Source organism: Tamandua tetradactyla, chromosome 3 (genome assembly GCF_023851605.1).
Source record: "Tamandua tetradactyla isolate mTamTet1 chromosome 3, mTamTet1.pri, whole genome shotgun sequence".
NCBI classification, from domain to species: domain Eukaryota; kingdom Metazoa; phylum Chordata; class Mammalia; order Pilosa; family Myrmecophagidae; genus Tamandua; species Tamandua tetradactyla.
Window position 1 is genome coordinate 44,271,935 of NC_135329.1, and position 19,078 is coordinate 44,291,012.

Below are 19,078 nucleotides of genomic sequence, written 5' to 3' on the forward strand. Positions count from 1 at the left end.
TAGCACAATATTGAATAATAGTGGTGATGGTGGGATCTTTGTTTCATTCCTGATCTTAGGGGTAAAGCTTTCAGTCTCTCCCCATTGAGCACAATGCTGGCTATGTTTTTTTCATTATATGCCTTTTGTTGAGGAAACTACCTTTGATTCCTACCTTTTGAAGTGTTTTTATCAGAAAAGGCATTCACATTTTCAGTATCAATCAAAATGACCGTATGATTTTTCCCTTTCTATTTGTTAATGTGCTTTATTACCTTCACTGATTCTCTTGTGTTGAGCCATCCTTTCATTCCTGGTTTAAACCCAATTTGGTCATGGTTATAATTCTTTTAATATGCTTTTGGATTCAACTTGCTAATATTTTGTTGTGAATTTTTTGCATCTATATTTATTAGGGAGATTGGTTTGTAATTTTCCTTTCTTGTAGGATCTTTACCCAGTTTTCTATTGAAAGTGATGTTAGCTTCATAAAATGAGTTGGGTAGTGTTCTGTTTCCCTCAATTTCTTCAGAAAAATTTGAGCAGTATTGATGTTAGTTCATTTTGGGATGGCCATGAGCTTTTCTTTGTAGGAAGACTTTTGACAACTCTTTGAATTTCTTTACTTGTGATTGGTTTGTTCAGATCTTTTATTTCTATGTGAGTCAGTGTAGCTTGTTTGTGTGCTTCCAAGAATTTGTCCATTTCATCTCAGTTGTCTAGTTTGTGGGCATATATATCCTCTTATGATTTCTTTTATTTCTTCAGGGTCTGTGGTAATGTACCTGTTCTCATTTCTGGTTATGTTTATTTGCATCTTCTCTCTTTTTTTTCTTTGTTAGTCTTACTGGTGGCCCATCAATTTTACTGATTTTATCAAAGAACCAACTTTTGGTTTTATTAATTCTTTCTATTTTTCTTTTGTTCTCCCATTCATTTATCTCTGCTTTAGTCTTTGTTATATCTCTTCTTCTATTTGCTCTGGGGTTAGTTTGCATTCTTTCTTAAGTTCCTCTAGGTGTGCTGTTAAGTCCTCAATTTTTGTTCTTTCTTGTTTATTAATATAGGCATTTAGCGCAATAAATTTCCCTCTCAGCACAGCCTTTGCTGCATCTCATAAGTTCTGATAAGTTGTATTCTCAGTTCTATTCATCTCCAGATAACTACTGATTTCTCTAGCAATTTCTCCTTTGACCCATTGGTTGTTTAAGAGTGTGTTATTTAATCTCCATATATTTGTGAATGTTCTCATTCTTTAGTGGTTATTGAGATCCAGCTTCATTCCATTGAGACCAGAGAAAGTGCTTTGAATAATTTCAATGCTCTTAAATTTATAAAGACATGTTTTGTGCCCCAGCATATGATCTATTGTGAAGAATGTTCCAAGAACACTAGAGAAGACTGTATATCCTTGTGTTTTGGGGTGCAATGACCTATATATGTCTGTTAAGTCTAATACATTTATCTAGTTATTTAACTTCTCTGTTTCCTGTTGATCTTCTGTCTGGTTGCTCTATCTATAGAGGAGAGTGGTGTATTGAAATCTCCTACTATCATTGTTGAAATATCTATTGCTTCCTTCAGTTTTGTTGGTTGGGGCAGATGTGACCCAGCTATGCAGGTCAGCACTTTCTCGGAACTGGGAAGTGTGACAGGGCTGTGCATATGTGTGGTTCTAGGACTGTCGTTAACTGACATTCCCAGAGCTGAATGATGTGATTGGGAGTCCTTGTGCATGCACAGGTCTAGGAGTGTCACATACTGATGTGTAGACTCAGGGGGGTGGGATGAGGCTGTGCAACACTATGGCCAGTGGGTAGGGGTAGCCTGGGTATGGAGGTTAGCACCGTAGCCTTTATGCCCTGGCAACAGCTTGCAGGGAACAAGGGGGAGGTAGTTCTTGGGATGGCTGAAGAGGAAGAGGTCTGGGCTGCACTTGGGGTGGGGGTGGGGGGAGGGTACATGTGCTGGGGGCTGGGGGGGGGGGGCAGGGGTGCTTGGAGCACCAGGAACGGGGGCAGGTGACAGGGATCAGGTACATGGGATATAGGGTGAGTCAGTGGCCACAGGGCTGTGCTGGTGAGGGTAGCACATTCAAGGGATGTGGCCTGGCTTGCTTTCTAGTTCCCAGCTCCCATCTGTGCACTCCCATGGGCTCTGTGCCTCTGTGCCAAGCTCCTGCTTTCTGCTTCTCAGTTCCTTGGCCTCTCCAAACCTGGACTGCCCTATGTGGTTCAGAAGGATCTCTTAGATCAGTTGCACTCTTGAATCACTGTCTCAGTTACCCTCCTATCCCTTCTCTAATTTTTCCATGGAGCATGACTGAACATGAGCTACTCTATTCAGTCATCTTCCCAGAAGTATCTTTCTTGTTTTTTAATATTGGCATTTAAGGCAATAAATTTCCCATTTAGCACAGCCTTTGCTGTGTTCTGATATGTTGTATTCTCATTTTCCTTCATGTGCAGAGAGCTGCCGATTTCTTTAGCAATGTCTACTTTGATCCACTCATTGTTTAAGAATGTGTTATTTATTCTCCATATATTTTTGAAAGTTCCTGTTCTTTGGTGGGTATTGGTTTTCAGCTATACTTCATTGTGATTAGAAAAAGTGCTTTGAATAATTTCAATGATTTTAAATTTATAAAGACCTGTTTTGTGCCCTAGCTTATGTTCTATCCTGGAGAATGTTCCATGAGCACTAGAAAAGAATGTATATCCTGGTGTTTGGAGGTGTAACAACATATATATATATATAATATATATATATAATTTATATGTATTATACATATATTGTTAGGTCTGATTCATACATCAAATTGTTTATCTATTTCCTATCTATCTATCTATATATATATACACACACAACATATATATCTGTTAGGTCTAATTCATATATCGCATTGTTTAAGTTATCTATTTCCTTGTTGATCCTCTGTCCAGTTGTTCTGTCTGTAGAGGAGACCAATTTATTTAAGTCTCCTACTATTATTGTTGAAACATCTATCACTCCCTTTAGTTTTGCCAATGTCTTTCTCATGTTCCTTGATTGGGAGCATAGACATTTAGAATTGTTATTTCTTCTTGGTTAATTGTCCCTTTTACTAATATATAATGTCCTTCTTTGTCTCTTATGATGTATTTACACTTGAAGTTTATTTTGTCTGATATTAGTATAGCTACTGTTTTCTGTTTATAGCTTGCATGGAACACCTTTTCCCATCCTTTCACTTTCAATCTGTTTGTATCCTTGTATCTAAAATGAGTCTTTCGTAAGCAGCACATAGCTGGTTTATATTTCTTAATCTATTCTGCAAATCTCTATCTTTTAATTGGTAAGTTTAGGCCATTAACATTTAAAGTTATTACTCTAAAGGCATTTCTTGAATCCATCATCTTATCCTTTGGATTTTACTTGTCAAAGTTACATATTCTTTTCCTTCTTTCTTTTTATCCTTTAGATTAACCTTACTGGTACTCTTCAGTTCTGTGCTCTCCTCCAGTCCTTCCTCTCCTGTCTTTTTATTTTTATTTTTCCAGACAGCAGAACTCCCTTTAGTATTTCTTGTAGAGCTGGTCTCTTGTTGACATATTCTCTCGGCCTTTGTCTGTGAAAATTTAAAACTCTGCCTCTGTTTTGAAGAACAGTTTGTCTGGGTACAGAATTCTTGGCTGGAAGTCTTTCTCTTTCAGGTTCTTAAATATATCATACCACTGCCTTCCCACCTCCCTAGTGCCAATTGAATAGTTTGAATTCAGTCTTATGTAATTTCCCTTGTATGCAGTAGATTGTTCTCTTGCCACTTTCAGGATTTTCTGCTTCTCTTCAACATTTGAGACTGATTAATATGTGTCTTAGGTAGGTCTATTTTGATTTATTCTATTTGGAGTTTGTTGGACTTCTTTGATTGGCATAATAATGATTTTTATAAAGGTTGGAAAGTTTTCCCTCATTATATCCCTCTACTAATCTTCCTAGCCTTTACTTTTCTCTTTTCCTTCTGGGTCATCAATGATTCTTATATTTGTTTGCTTTGTTTTGTCCATGATTTCTCTGAGATCCAATTCAATTTTTTCCATCTTTTTTCTCATTTGTCTCTTGTGTGTTCAAAATGAGTTGTCCTGTCATCAAGTTTGCCATTCTTTCTTCCGCTTCTTTAAATCTGCTGTTTTGTGTCTCTAGTATATTTTTAATTTGGTCTACAGCATCTTTAAGCTTTATGATATCTGTTATTTTTCTATTTATTCTTTCAAATTCCTCTTTATTCTCTTCTTGTGTCTTCTTGATCTCTTTTATGTCATTAGCCATCCCACTGATTTTATTTAGTAAAGTTATATGAACATCACAAGAGGTAGGACATATCCAGAGGTGGATGGGGAGGTTGAGTGGATACACAGGGGCTGGTATGTGGGCAGGATGAGAGTGAGCGCATGACACACTTGGGTTGTGGATGTCAGAGCATGGGTTACAAGGCACAGAAGTCAGGGCACTGGGAGATTGGAGCACGGGTGTGTCCTTGCAAGGGGAGGGTCCAGGGGGGACAGGATGCAGATGCATGAGTGTGTAGGGGCAGGTCATAAGTCATGGTGGTTGTAAGATGTGTGTCAGATGGGTGATGATGGGTGGATCGGGCCCTGGTGTAGATCTACAGGTGCAAGTGCTGAGTGGGATAGAGGTGCGCACTAGTGCAAGGCAGAAACTATGCAGCACAGATGTATCCGAAAGCACCTGCCAGGTGTGGGAGAAGGGCATTGTGCTGTGGGGTGGGGCAAGGTTGTGCACATGTGTGGGGTAGGGGATGTTGAGTGCAAGGGTCAAGAGATCTGTGCATGGATACATGGATGCCTGGCAGGGAGGAAGTGGCTGTGCTAGTGTATGGATATGGGGACAGGGCCCTCGTGTGCACATGTACTGAGCTCAGAGACAGCAGAGTGAGATTGTGCCTGAGTGGACTTGGGGCAGGTTGACCCAGATGCACAGCTTGGCCCTTGCGCAGAGCTGAGGGGGACGTGGCATGAGTGTGCGTGTACACCTGCATGCATCTGGGTGGCTGGATGCTGATGTACTGACCTCAGGGGGGCCCAAGCGGAGTTGTGTGACTGTATGGGCTGGGTAGATATGTGGTCCAGGTATGAAGATGAGCACCTGCAGCCTGGATGTGCAGTTAACTGCCTGCAAGGGCCACAGAAGGAAAGGTGGGTGCCAAGGTTCTGGGTTCAAGTATGCAGGTCTGGGGAGGGGTGGGGCGACATTGTGTGCTTGCACGGGACAAGTGTGTTGGGCTGGGATAGAGTTTTGTGCATGCGCAGAGTGGGGGTGTGGAGCAGGATGTGTAGAGTGGTTTTAGGCAGGGGTGCTTGGGGCACGGCGGGGGCTGGGTGACAGAGTTCAGGTGCGTTGGGCGTGGGGGTAGTTGTGGGTTGCAGGGGGAGTTATAGGTTGTGGGTTGGAGGCGGCTCACTTGAGGGTAGTGCCTTCAAGGAATGCAGCTTGACTTACTTCCTTGTCACTGTCTCCCTGTCCATGCACTCCTGAGGGCTCCAGGTTCCCATTTGGAAATGAATGCCCTAGGCTGCTTGTACTAGGTGGCCAGTCTCTAGCTCTCCATATCTCAATTTTTCTGCTTTTTCAACTATGGCCTCCCTATGTGGTTTAGAAGACCCTTCCAGATCACTTACACTCTGAAATCACTCTCCCTGGTTTTTTATGTTTGTTTGTTTTTTGTTTTGTCTGTCCCTTCTTTAGCTGTTTTCTGGAGTAGAGGTGAACTTCACCTAGCCTAATCCACCATCTTCCCGGAAGTCTCACTGCATGTTTCTTATAAGGAGCATTGTAGTTGGACTTAGGTCACATCCATATAATCCAGGATGATCTTGTATCAAGATCATTAACTCAAATACATCTTCAAAGGCTCTTTTGTTTGTCCCAGAGCATAGGAAGTGGATATATCTTTTGGGAGCCACCATTCAATGTATTCTAGTGATCTTAGTGAAACAATATTGCTTAAAACAAAACAAAATGCAATAGAAAAGAAGAATCTATTTCTAGAAATGAAATGGGAAGAAAATACGAGAAAAACAATAGAAGAAATAGAGAAATAAATCAAGAGACTCAATCTACTAATACAAATTCTAAGACAAGGAATTGCAAAGGAAATATATTAAGGAAATTATAACATAATATTAAGAAGACAATTGAACTGGAAGAGAGATGGGAATTTCAAGCTGAAAAGTCCTTTTTAATGCAAGTGGGACAAATGACGAAAAATTCTGGTCCATATCACAGCTACAAATTTTTCTGAATACAAGTGTAAGGATTATAAAAGTACACAAAAGTAACTGATCATGTACAAAGGAATATAATATAAAATCAGTTTCTATCACAGTTCATAGTAAAACCACTGAAGTGAGAAGGAGACAGAACATTTGAGCCTTATGTGGAAAAAAAAAAAAGTGACATTGAACCTACTATTCTTTACACCGCTAAATTACCATTCAAGAACCTGGAAAGGAAAGTCAGAGTCCAAATGTGCAACAAACTAAAATATGGCTTGATTTTCAATACTTGATGAAGAGGTTAAAATAAAGAATCCCTTTGTCTTGGACTTGAGGAATATTTTTCTCAGGTTATAGGTGTCTTGCTGCTACTTGGATCAGTTGTAAGCAGTATGTAAGCCATCACAGAAACGTGGAAGGTGATAAATGATTTTCCACTTTTAGAAACAATCTATAGAATTTATTATGATCATAACTATTAATGCATTAAATTTGGCAAAGTAAAATAAAGGAACAACTGCAGATACTTGAAGGAGAAGAGCCCCAAAGAGATAAGAAAAATGTCACGGTGAGACTCCTCATTTTTCAAAGATGATGTTTTAGTATCCTGAAGTTTAAAGGATAAGCAACAATATGTAACATAATCAAGTATTCCCATTTTTTCTAAAGATTAACATATAAATGGGAATGGGGTTGGATGGTAGTGAAAGAGAGGTGTGAGGAAAGCTGGCATTGATGTAAATATAATAACTCTTCAGCAGGTTTTGATTTTTTATCAGATACACACAAATAAAATAAATTAAAAAACTGATAATGACACTACCATTTGGGTCTTACATGTGCAACAGGCAGGCAGGACACAAAATTATTATGGACCATAGCTGTAAAAAATTTAAATTTCAATTCTAAATTATGAGTGTATAGTTGAGATTTTTTAATGAATATGTTCTAAATAATTTTACTAATTTATTCTAAATTTTCAAGAAAGACAGTTTGTGAATTACTAGATTTCTTAAAGGGCAATACTATTTGAAAAATATATCTTTAGAGGTAATAGTGAAATTTGCAACAGTCCGTATTTTAAATGTTCCATGGAACTCAAAAATATGCCCTTGACTGTTTTACTTTAATTAGATAACTTTAATGATGTCTTATGAATATGTGCTTTGATCTGTTCTCTAATGAAATAAACGATAATTTGTTGGTACATCCACATGTTCTCTCTTTCTCCTGACTGGAAAACAACTTGGCATTAACACTTATATTTATATAAGCTGCACAACAAGACTTCAAGGAGATTTCTTGTTCTTTTATGTATTACAGATTCTTTAAGAAAAAAAAAGTATTCAGGAGACCTGAAGCATTTTATTAGACTGTACATTAGCTGTTCTTGACATGTCTCAGGAGAAAAAAAAAAGATGCATTTTTATAAAATAATACGGCCCCAGTAAATAATGTACCATTTCAATATCCCATGAGGGCTTCATAAAGATTTCAGAGAGAAATGGAGGTACAGGTGTGTGCTGGTTTGAATCTATGACATACCCCAGAAAAACCATGTTTTAATCCTGATTCAATCTTGTAAAGACAGTTGTTTCTTTAAATTCTGATTCAACACCGTAAAGTGGAAACTTTAGATTATCTCCGGGGGTGATGGCACATCCAATTTTGAGTGTGGCCTTTTGATTAAATGGAGGTGTGATTCCATCCATTCAAGTTGGGTCTTGATTAGCTTACTGGAGTCCTTTAAAAGGGGAACTTTTTGAAGAAGCAACAGAGCAGATGCAGATGCTTGGAGCACAGTTGCTTCAAAGCTGATGGAGCCAACATGAGACCCAGGTGTTTGAAGATGCAGGGCCCAGCAGACATCACCATAAGACTTCCCATGAGATACTAAGCAAGACACAACCCAGAGTTGTGTCCAGAATGAGTTAAGTGTAGACCCACAGATGCCAAGTGAGGAACCCCTACAGGAAACAGAGGCTGAAAGCAATGAATCCCAGAAACAAGGGACCAGAAGGCACCTGTCACATGCCTTCCCAGCTGACAGAGTTGTTCCAGATGGCATCAGCCTTTCTTGAGAAAGGGTGACCTCTTGCTGGTTCCTTAGTTTAGACATTTTCTTGACACTAGTACTATGAGCTTGCAACTTATTAAATTTCCTTTTAAAATGTCATTCCATTTCTGTTATATTGCTTTCTGGCAGCATTAACAAACTAATGCAAGGTGGAAAAGGTTAACATAAAGGAGTTAATTCATGCCCTCTACTTTAAATTTTGATCATTAAATTAAGTTCATCCAATTTTGTTTTGGAGGAATCACCTAATGTTACCATTTTTTTCCCCATTGTAGGGTGCCCAGAGCTGGGTAAAAAGAAGCAACATAGCAACTATTCTGTAACTGGTGAAAAAAAATCCGGGTTATAATTATAGAAATTAATTCAGGGTATTTCTGGCACAGTTTTGATTTCAGATAGTTACTCCTGTTGTCTCCAAAAGTACTTCCATAATTTGCAAATTAAACTTAATTTGTTTTCTGAGAAAATATTGCCTCAGTAATCATATAAATGTCTATATAAGTAGAATGCTTTTTCATCTTTATATTTTTGTATTTAGTTTACATTATTATTATATTGTAATTTTGGAAGCATTAACTTATAACATACATAAAAATGTACAATTCATGGGTGACAACTTGATGAATTTCACAATTTGCTCTCCAGATAAAAAAAAAGATATACGCATGACACAAGTGCATCTCTCTTGTATGCTGCTATTAGTACCTTCTTGTATCACAAAGGAAAGCCACTATCCTCACTTTCAATGCCATGAAATTTTTTTCATTTTTCTATATTAATATGAATATGAAATCATGCATTATTTTTCTGCTTTGTATCTGTTTCCCTTCCCTTAACCTCATATTTTTGAGATTCCTTCCTATTCTTGAATTTGTTCCTTCTTAGGTTTGCTCATTATCATTGCTGTAGATCATTCTATCATCTTAAGAAATATTAGTGCTCAATTTCATCACATCTTCGGCAATATTTATCTCATTTTTAAATTTAATGTTGGTGGAATCTCTAGTGATATTAAACTTTTCATTCCTGATGTTGATAACTGTGTTTCACATTCATTTTTGTGTTCAATTTTTCTCGAGTTTATAAATTTATTAATCTGCTTAGAGAACTGGCATTTAATTTTGTTTTTTCGAGGGGTGAAAGTGAATGGGCCAGGAATCAAACCCAGGTAACCCGCATGGCAAGCGAACATTCTATCACTAAATAATACCTTCACACTCTGTTTCTTTTTTAATATATCTTATTTATCTGCTTCATTGATAGATGCTTTAATGTTTACTATTTTTCCTTACCCTTTCTAAGTTGAACAATTTCAAATATGTGAAAACAGTTGAGAGTTACTTTATGAACAAGCATGTGGTTATTTTTGATAAATCTTACCTGTATCTTTATTAAAATGTGTATCTGCCATAGTTAGGAGAAGTGTTCTGTATATATTCATCAGATCAAATACATTCATTCTATTTTTAGATGCTATGGCTCGTTCTATCAGTTATTGACAGAATTTTCTACAAATATTATAGTTTTGCCTGTTTCTCCTTTTATGTCTGAAGTCACACAAACACACGCACATGTAAATATCCAAAAATGATAGCACTAAATTAATGAATTAAAAATTAATCATTAAAGTGAGAGATTTCTTTTAGTAACTGATAGATTTAACCAATAATAAATTAGCATCACTTAAAAAGACATGAACATCAGAAATGTAAAGACTTCTTTATAAAAGATACTAAAACAAAATATGCAATAGTGAAAAATAAATGTTATTCCAGGATATTTTAATAAAAATGATCATGAACTAAGTTATAAATCAATGAGTAACAAATTTAAAATAATTGTTGTTATTCAGATGATGTTTGCTAACAATTATATTAATTAGGCATCATTAATGTCAGCAAAAAAAAAAGCAAAATAAGATAAATGCGCATACTTTGCAGTAAAATACTCGTCTAAATAAGTCATGAACAAAAATAAAATCAAAATGGAAACTAAACACATTAAGAATTAAGCAGTAGCAAATATATTGGCTATCAAAACTTGTAAGACACAGTTAAAATAGTACTCAGAGGGATGCTTATATCATTTAAAGTGTTAGGAATATTTATAAGAAGCAAAACATAAACTCAGAGAGCATAAACACAAGGAAACAAATATAAGAACAAAATTTAATAAATAAAAAGACCAAATAGAAAATATTAATTCACCAAAGCTTGTTTCTTTGAAAAGATTAAAAAATAAGCTGGAAAAACACATATTTTATTTTATACAGAGAAGTAACAAAAAATTCATATTAGTCAACAAAGATAGGAAGTAATTACAAAAGTGATAAGAGCAGCATACTTTGAAAAAATTCTGTGAAATTATGGAATTTCAGAAGAAATGGACAAATTTATTGAAAAGTATAATTTTCCAAAACTGACCGAAATAAATGATATAAAAGGTCATATACCCACTAAAGAAATTGAATTTGCAATTAAAAGCATTCCTCTAATGAAAATTCCATGCAAATTTCACCTTAATTGAAGGAGCAAATAATTATAATCTAATATAATTCTCCCTGAATCATAAAGAAATAAGGAAAGGCTCCCTAATTTATTTTATTAGTCAAGAATAACCTTTAGACCAACATGTGAAAAGATTAGCAAGAAAAATTTTAAGCACTAGTAAATTTTTCTCAAACATTAAAACAAAATTCTAAAAAAAAAAATATTTAAAAAATAGCATGATCAGTTCTGGGTTAATTTAACTCTAGAAAATCTTTTTAAGATGATTATGTCACACAATAATTTCAAGAGATGCAATAAATGATAAATTGTGTGATAGTTTCAAAAGATGTGGTAAAATTACTGGTAATTTTTGGTAATTATTTCTAATTAATGAGAACTCATTCATGGTATAAGAAAGCATTCCTTACAAACAGAAATAAGGAAACAGTGCATGATAACGCTTTCCTGTAGAGTACATATTTGAGGTCACAGCCAATCCAATAAGCAAGCAAAAAAATAAATGTCATAATAATTTAAAAGAAAGGGAAAAAATGTAAGGAAATATGCAAATAAATGATTAGAATTAATCAGAGCTTAGCCAAGATGCCAGGTATAAGAAGAAGGTATTAGCTAGATATTGTTCTGCACCAGCAACAAAACGTGTGAAAATGTAATGTTAAAGAATGTCACTTGCTTAAACCAAAATAAGTTAAATAAAAATAAGTTTAAGAAAAAATGTGCAAATTGCTAATTGTCTATCCTATATTTAAAAATAAAAATAGACTTTTTTTTGAAATATGGTAAGGAAGTTTCAGTTCAACAGAAAAGAAATATCATATTGTGAATAAGACATATCATAAAGATATGAAGCTTCCCTAAATTTAGCTATAGATTCAAAGACATTATAATTTCAATGAAAAATTTATGGAAATGGGCAAATTAATCATGTAATATCCATGAAAGAGGAAATAATAAAAAACAGCCAAGACTGTTAAAGGTAACAATTGAGGTAGAGATTTACTGTACTTGGTATCAACACCTATCAAAGATTATAATAATGCAGTGTGGTATTAATATTTGAATAAAAAATGTGATAGAGATGCTCTAATTAGACCTATCCTATCTAAAAACTTGATATGTGATCACTGAAGTTTAGTGAGTCATACATGTGTTCTATTGCAGAAAGTGTTAGAACATGAGGTTGTAAATAGAAGTGAAAAAACCCTAAATTTAAATAACTACCTCACACCATCCAGAAAACAGAACTCCAAAATAAAAAAGAAAGATATATATGCAAAAAGAAAAAAAATCATAATAATAGAAGAATACTTTATAACTTCAAATAATGAAGGATTTCTATCTTAGTTTGCTAGGGCTTTCTGACAAAATACCGCAGACTTGTTGATTTAGACAACAGTAATTTAATGGTTCACAATTTGGTGGCTGAAATTCCAAAATCAAAATATTGTAGGCTTTGCTTTTTCTGGTGATGGCTTGTTGGCAATTTTGCTGGTTTGAAAGGATGCATGTCCCCTTGAAAAGTCATGTTTTAATCTAAATCCCATTTCGTAAAGGCAAAATAATTCCTATTCAATACTGTATGTTTGAAAATGTCATCAGATCATCTCCCTGGAGATGTGATTAAATCAAGAGTGGTTGTTAAACGGGATTAGGTGATGACATGTCTCCACCCATATGGGTGGGTCTTGATCGGTTTATTGGAGTTCTATAAAAGAGGAAATATTTTGGAGAATGAGAGATTCAGAGAGAGCAACACTACGAAGCAGAGAGTCCACCAGCCAGCAACCTTTGGAGAAGAAAAAGGAAAACGCCTCCCGGGGAGCTTCATGAAACTGGAAGCCAGGAGAGAAAGCTAGCAGATGGCACCATGTTTTCCATGTGCCCTTCCAACTGAGAGAGAAGCCCTGACTGTGTTTGCCATGTGCCTTCTCACTTGAGAGAGAAACTCTGAACTTCATCAGCCTTCTTGACCAAGGTATCTTTCCCTGGATGCCTTAGATTGGGCATTCTGTAGACTTGTTTTAATTGGGACATTTTCTCAGCCTTAGAACTGTAAACTAGCAACTTATTAAATTCGCCTTTGTAAAAGCCATTCTGTTTCTGGTATATTGCATTCCAGCAAGTAGCAAACCAGAACAGCAATCAATCTCTGTCTCTGTCACAGCATGATCCATCTCTTTCTGTCTTCTGTGGTGGCTTATATTTTCATGTCCGAAGTGCTTTCACCTATAAAGACTCCTAGCCTACTGATGTAAACCCAACCTTTTTCCGTTTGGCCAAAGCTTAATAGGATTTTCACAGCCATAGGACAAGGGGTTAGGACTTCAACATGTCTTTGTGGGAGCCATGATTCAATCTATCACAAGAAGAATATAGAAGAAAATATTTTTACTTCACTAATGAGGGATTTCTTTGACAAATCTTAACCATGCATCATAAAAGAAAGTGTATTAGCTAGGGTTCTCTAGAGAAACAGAATCAATAGGAGATTTCTGTAGATGCAAAATTATAAATAGTATCTTACATAACCACAGAAATGTAGATTCCAAGGTATGTAGAGAAGGCCGCAAGCTGAAATAACTTGGGATTCAACAGTACTGAAACTGGGGTTACTTGCTTTGTGCGGTCTAACAGCATGTTTTATTGAAAAAAACATATGCACAAAGTGAAGGGAAATTTTCATCTGCAATTGCACAAGAATAACAAATTGACAATGGTTATTTGCATATCCTTTTAATGATTTTATTGATATGCAGCCATTTTATATTTTTATAATACAGTACACATGAATAATGTTTTCAGTAAAGATTTTATCATAAACATTTCCAGTTTTTAAAAATAAACTTTATAATTTAAACATTTTAATGACTGTATATCCATTTGATGGGGCACCTGTAACATTTCAATACAATTTTTCATCTGTTTGGGTTTTTACATTCTTATAAATTATTTCCTCTAATGACATAAGGACTATGGTTTAAAAAAATTAACATTTTCCTGACTTTACCCATAATGCCAAATTCAAAATCTAAATGCTGTGTGGAAATCCAGACTCAGAAAAATAAAATATATATGCAAAATAACTATTATGTAAGTTAAGGGAATTACTCTGCATAATCAGCTAGTGATAGAAATTTTTTCACGTACAATGGATATACCCTACGTTTTCTAGAATAATTACATATAAATCCACATGATTCATTTTTCACCCTTTGCTACTCAATCCATGCTCTAGCTTTTGAAAGGTGTCATTTGAGTGTGTCTATTCCTTTCTATCTTAAGACTTTGCAAATGTTTTATCTTCCCTCTTCCTAGAATACCCTTTCTTCTTTTATCAAGCTAACTTCTAACTTCTATACTTCATAAACATTATCATTATCACTTCCTTTAAGAAACTGTCCCTGATGAACCTACTTCAATGCATTTCCCATCAATTTACTCTCCTTATACCGGCTCTTTTTTGTTGTTCAAGGATAATGATTACCATCCTTAGTAATTATGTATCCAAGTGTTTATGTCTATTGCCGACTCTAAGAGGAAAGAGCCATGCCTGTTATTTTCCCATATGAATCAGAACCTAGTGCCCTGCCTGGGAGGTGGTGGGCCTTCACTGAATTTGCACTAGAGGAATGAATGAATCTATTTATTTGGATAGCAAATAAATAGATTCAGAGCTCCTCGGTTTCAAGATTACAAACACTAATTATAGATCCATTGTAGATGGGTCTTCCACACCATGCTGGAACTGTGTTTCTGAAGCAGGTGTACTTTCACGATTGCCTATTTGAAACCTTTCCTTTAAATGGACCCCTCCCCTATCCATTTCATAAAGTCGAATCTCATTTAAAATAAAAACTAGGACCTAGGTATCTGGCTCCTGCTTACCTTATTGGATGTTTTTCCAGGCAAAACATAAATCACTCAAATTCAATGTTTGTGTTTGCCCCAGCTCTTTTTTCTTTATTAAAGAAGTTATGTGTTTAAAGAACAATCAGGCATGAAATACATGATTCCCATATACCACACTATTATTAACACATCATCAGTTTGGAACATTTGTTACAATTGATGATTACACATTTTTATAATTGTACTCTAGAGTTCTTTTTTCTGATGTAAGACTTTCTGCTGACAGGCAAACTTCTATCCATTTTTTAAGTTTATTTATTGAAATACCTCTTTTCAAGTGATTGCTCAGTTTCTAAAATATTAAACATTTCATTTTCTAATTTTTCTCTATTGTAACTGTAAACATATTAAATTATATTAAGTTGTTTACATGTCTCTCTACCACTAGAAAGAAGTTTCATCTAATTCATCTTTTATTCATTGTGTTTGGTATAAAAATATTCACCAAATTAATGAAAAAATGGTCATATTATTCATCTGGATGTAAGAGCAATTAAAATTTACACTAAATGAAAACACCTACCTTGCAGTACGTATGCATTTTCGCAACAGCTTTCATAGCCAAAGTAAATTAATGCATATGTGTCTACTTGAGGATGTCAAAATCTGAATGCAAGCACCATTTTCTCTATCATGGCATGTCTGTGATTCAGAAGTGCATTGATTACTTCCTTTTCTCTTCCTTCCTTTCCTCTCTCCCTTCTCCCCCCTTTCCCACCATCCTTTCTTCCTTCTTTACATTGATTTCTTACTTTTTTACCATCCTTCTTTACTTAAAGCAGATGGATTTACCATAAACGTGGGTAATAACAGAACAGACTATCTCTTGACTTTATTGCTGCTGCTGATTCTTTCAATTATAAAATGCTATTAAACTTTTATTTATAAAATAATACTTTTATTGAAACAAGTAGGTATCAATTGACAAATAAATTGCTCTTCAAGAAATGTGGTATAATATTTAGATTGGGGTCCATAAAATTCAATTTTCTCCAAATAAGGTCAGTTATATTTTTTAAACTTTAAATTTTATGAAATATATTTTAGATAATGTTATATCTAAATCTTGTTGCTCATCAGGGTTGTGTCTTGCAATAAAATGTAATAGGTCTTTTGCCAGCACTCTGCCACTTCCCTGCATTTTGCCATTTTAGGACTTTGAGATTTTAAAAGCTTATTGTATTACTTTCTCTTCTCTCCATTTAGTTTTAGAATATTCTTGCTATTGCTCTTCATTAGACATTTGTTTTGCAAGGGAAAACTCTCTTGCATGCTCTATAAGCAAATAAATGTTAAAGATAATGTAAGTATTGCATCTGTTTTGTGTTGTTATCCTGGTGTTCTAGTTTTCAAGCTGCTGAAATGCAATATACCAGAAACAGACTGGCCTTTAAAAAGGGAAATTTATTAAGTTGCAAGTTTACCGTTCTAAGGCCATGAAAATGTCCAAATTAAAGCGAGGCACCAACAAGAGATTATTTTCACTCAAAAAAGGCCAATGAAAGTCCGGGTTTCTCTATTAGCTGGTAGGGCACATGGCACTATCTGCCGGCTTCCTCTCCAGACTTCTTGTTTCATGAAGCTCCCCAGGGGCATTTTCCTTCTTCATCTCCAAAGGTCTCTGATTGCATGACTCTGTAGCTTTTGGCAAAATTGTTCCCTCTTAAAAGGCTCCAGTAAGCAGCCCCACCTTGAATGGGTGTAGACATAGCTCCATGAAAACCATCTAATGAAAAGTTACCACCCACGATTGGGTGGGTCACATCTCCATGGGAACCATAAAAAAGATTCCACCCAGCAATATTGAATAAGGATTAGATTAAAGGCCATGGCATTTCTGGGGTACACTACAGATTCAAACTGACACACCTGGTTATACCCAGTTATGAGGGCATACGCATATTCTTTCTTTAACTGAACATTTATGTACATATTAAGCAAATACCACATAAACTCGTATTTCTTGAAAAATTTTGCCTTCACCAATATGATTGCTTCAGGAAAACCATTTTATTCGTTACAATGTTTTAGGGTTATGTACAGTTGTTCATGACTGTATCTGAAAGTACTCACCATTCTTTCATCTAACTGTTGGATCGCATCCTTCTTTCAAGGACATAGTAAAGTGGAGAAAGAAGATAAATTATTTAAAATTGTCTATTCTTTTACAACTATCACAAGACAAATTTACAGAAAATTTCTGACCCTAAATTGTGAAGTGTTTATACTATAAAATATTTCCAGAGATGTAGCATGTTTCCAGCACTGTGGTGTATAAGAATTAAAATATATCTCTCTACATAAAATATTCAAGTTCATCTCATTGCATCATTTGCGTTTAGAATACCCATATCTTGTTATATTTAGAATAGTTTTAGGTTAAGCCTAAAATGGGCTGTGAAAGAAAAAGAAGAGGAAGAGGAGGAGAAGGAAGAAAGGGGGAGAGGGGAGAAGGAGGAGGAAAAACAGGTTGGAGGGAGGGAGGAGAAGGAAGAGGAAGAGAAGAAGAAAAGAACAACCAGATGGAGAAGGAGAAGAAGGAGACAGACAAGCAGGAGGAAGAGGAGAGGAAAGAGGAGAAGGTAGAGAGGAAGGAGGAGGAGAATTTACAGGAGTAGTATTTGTTTTATTATTTCTATGCAACTGTACCAATCTACAAACGAATTGAGTCAAATGCAATTAAATTAATATAGCACAATAGTATCTTCAAATTAAAATCAATATGTCAAAATCCATGACATGGATAAATTAAAACAATAAAATATAAATCAAGCGAATAGATATCATTATAGTTTCTCTGTAGGTGTTATAAAGTTGGCTACAGTATTCATCTGAAAAAGAGCATAGAAATTGCGATCTATCACACAGTTCTCTTTATTGCAGTTTCAATTCACAAAACAATTAAATGACAAAAATACAAGGACATTGTTCTTACTTATAAACTACTTACAAGAGCAAAGGGTGCGTGATTACAAGGTGTTATTGAAAATGGTCCACATTCACTGTAAGGGATCCACCATTACTCCGAGCTTTCTGTATCTCCTCAGAGAGATGCTCCTTTGTACGTGGTCATTTCCCGGGCCCTGACCTGCTTCCTGAAATGTGAAAGGGGCCCCATTGAAAAGAATCTTAGATTTATACTTGTTGGGAATGAAGGAAGGTATGCTTCAGTTGCTTTAGATATATCATTGTAAGTGCTTTAGAGCTGATTTTTAAAGTTCATTTCAGCTTCTTTTTTTAGTAAACTTGCTGTCTTAACAAATTTCTTAGCCCATCAATAGAGTGATTCTTCATTTGTGTTTCAGCTAATCTAGCCTTGTCACAATCATCAAGATCCCTTAGTGAAGCTTAGGCTTCAGGAACTTGACATATTTACTGAGCTATATAGTCATGTCTGCTACATAACCTGCTATCTACCATCTCTAACTGGTCATCACAATCAATGAAAAAAATCATAACAGTCTCATTTCATTTATCAGGTGCCTATGATTTGGTAGACCCTGTATTTGATGCTGAGGATACAACAATGAAAAATATACACATCTCCTCCTCTCTTGAGACAGATAGAAAAGCAAAAGTAATTAAAATACTGGATGATGTGCTGTTCTAGGAGAAATATCGGATACTACAGGTTGGGCTAATCTGAAGGTCAAGTGCCAAGAAAAGTCTTTCCTAGAAAAGTCTTAACATGGGACTTAGCTTAATGAGCACATGAAATGGGGAGAAATGAGGTAGTCTAGGCAAAAAACATACATATGTGCTTCTCTATTGTGAGAGTGAATGCTATCCAAAGGAGAAACTAAAAGGTGCTCAATATGGTAGGAGACACAAATGGAGGAAGGTGGTAATGTGGAATGCAATTTGACAAGAAAGCTAAGATCAGAAAGGAAATATTAATGTAAATAAGAAGATATTAAAGGAATTGAAATTTAATATCAAATCTGATCTTTTCCTGCACTATAAAGAGAAGTTTGTTGGGAGGGATATACAAACATCTAATTTCACACCTGGAACAGCCTGGGAATACTGTTGAACAAGATCAATGATTCAATCCAAGACTTATCTAGGAGTGGGAATAAGTTGAATTTCAAAATTTGTTAGACATAGGGGTGAGAAAGATGGAAAAGTGAAGGTTATTTCCTGACTGATTTGTCTTTGTGTATAGGGAATTGCTCTGTATTGAGATAATAAGGATAGGAGAGGAAAAATGTTGGGCTAGAAAGAAAATATTGAGCTTGGTTTGGAAATTCTTATTCTTTCTTACTTAAAGACCTGCATTTTAAAAGAGAGGTTTATACTGTATATTAATTTAAAATTTTGAACCATTT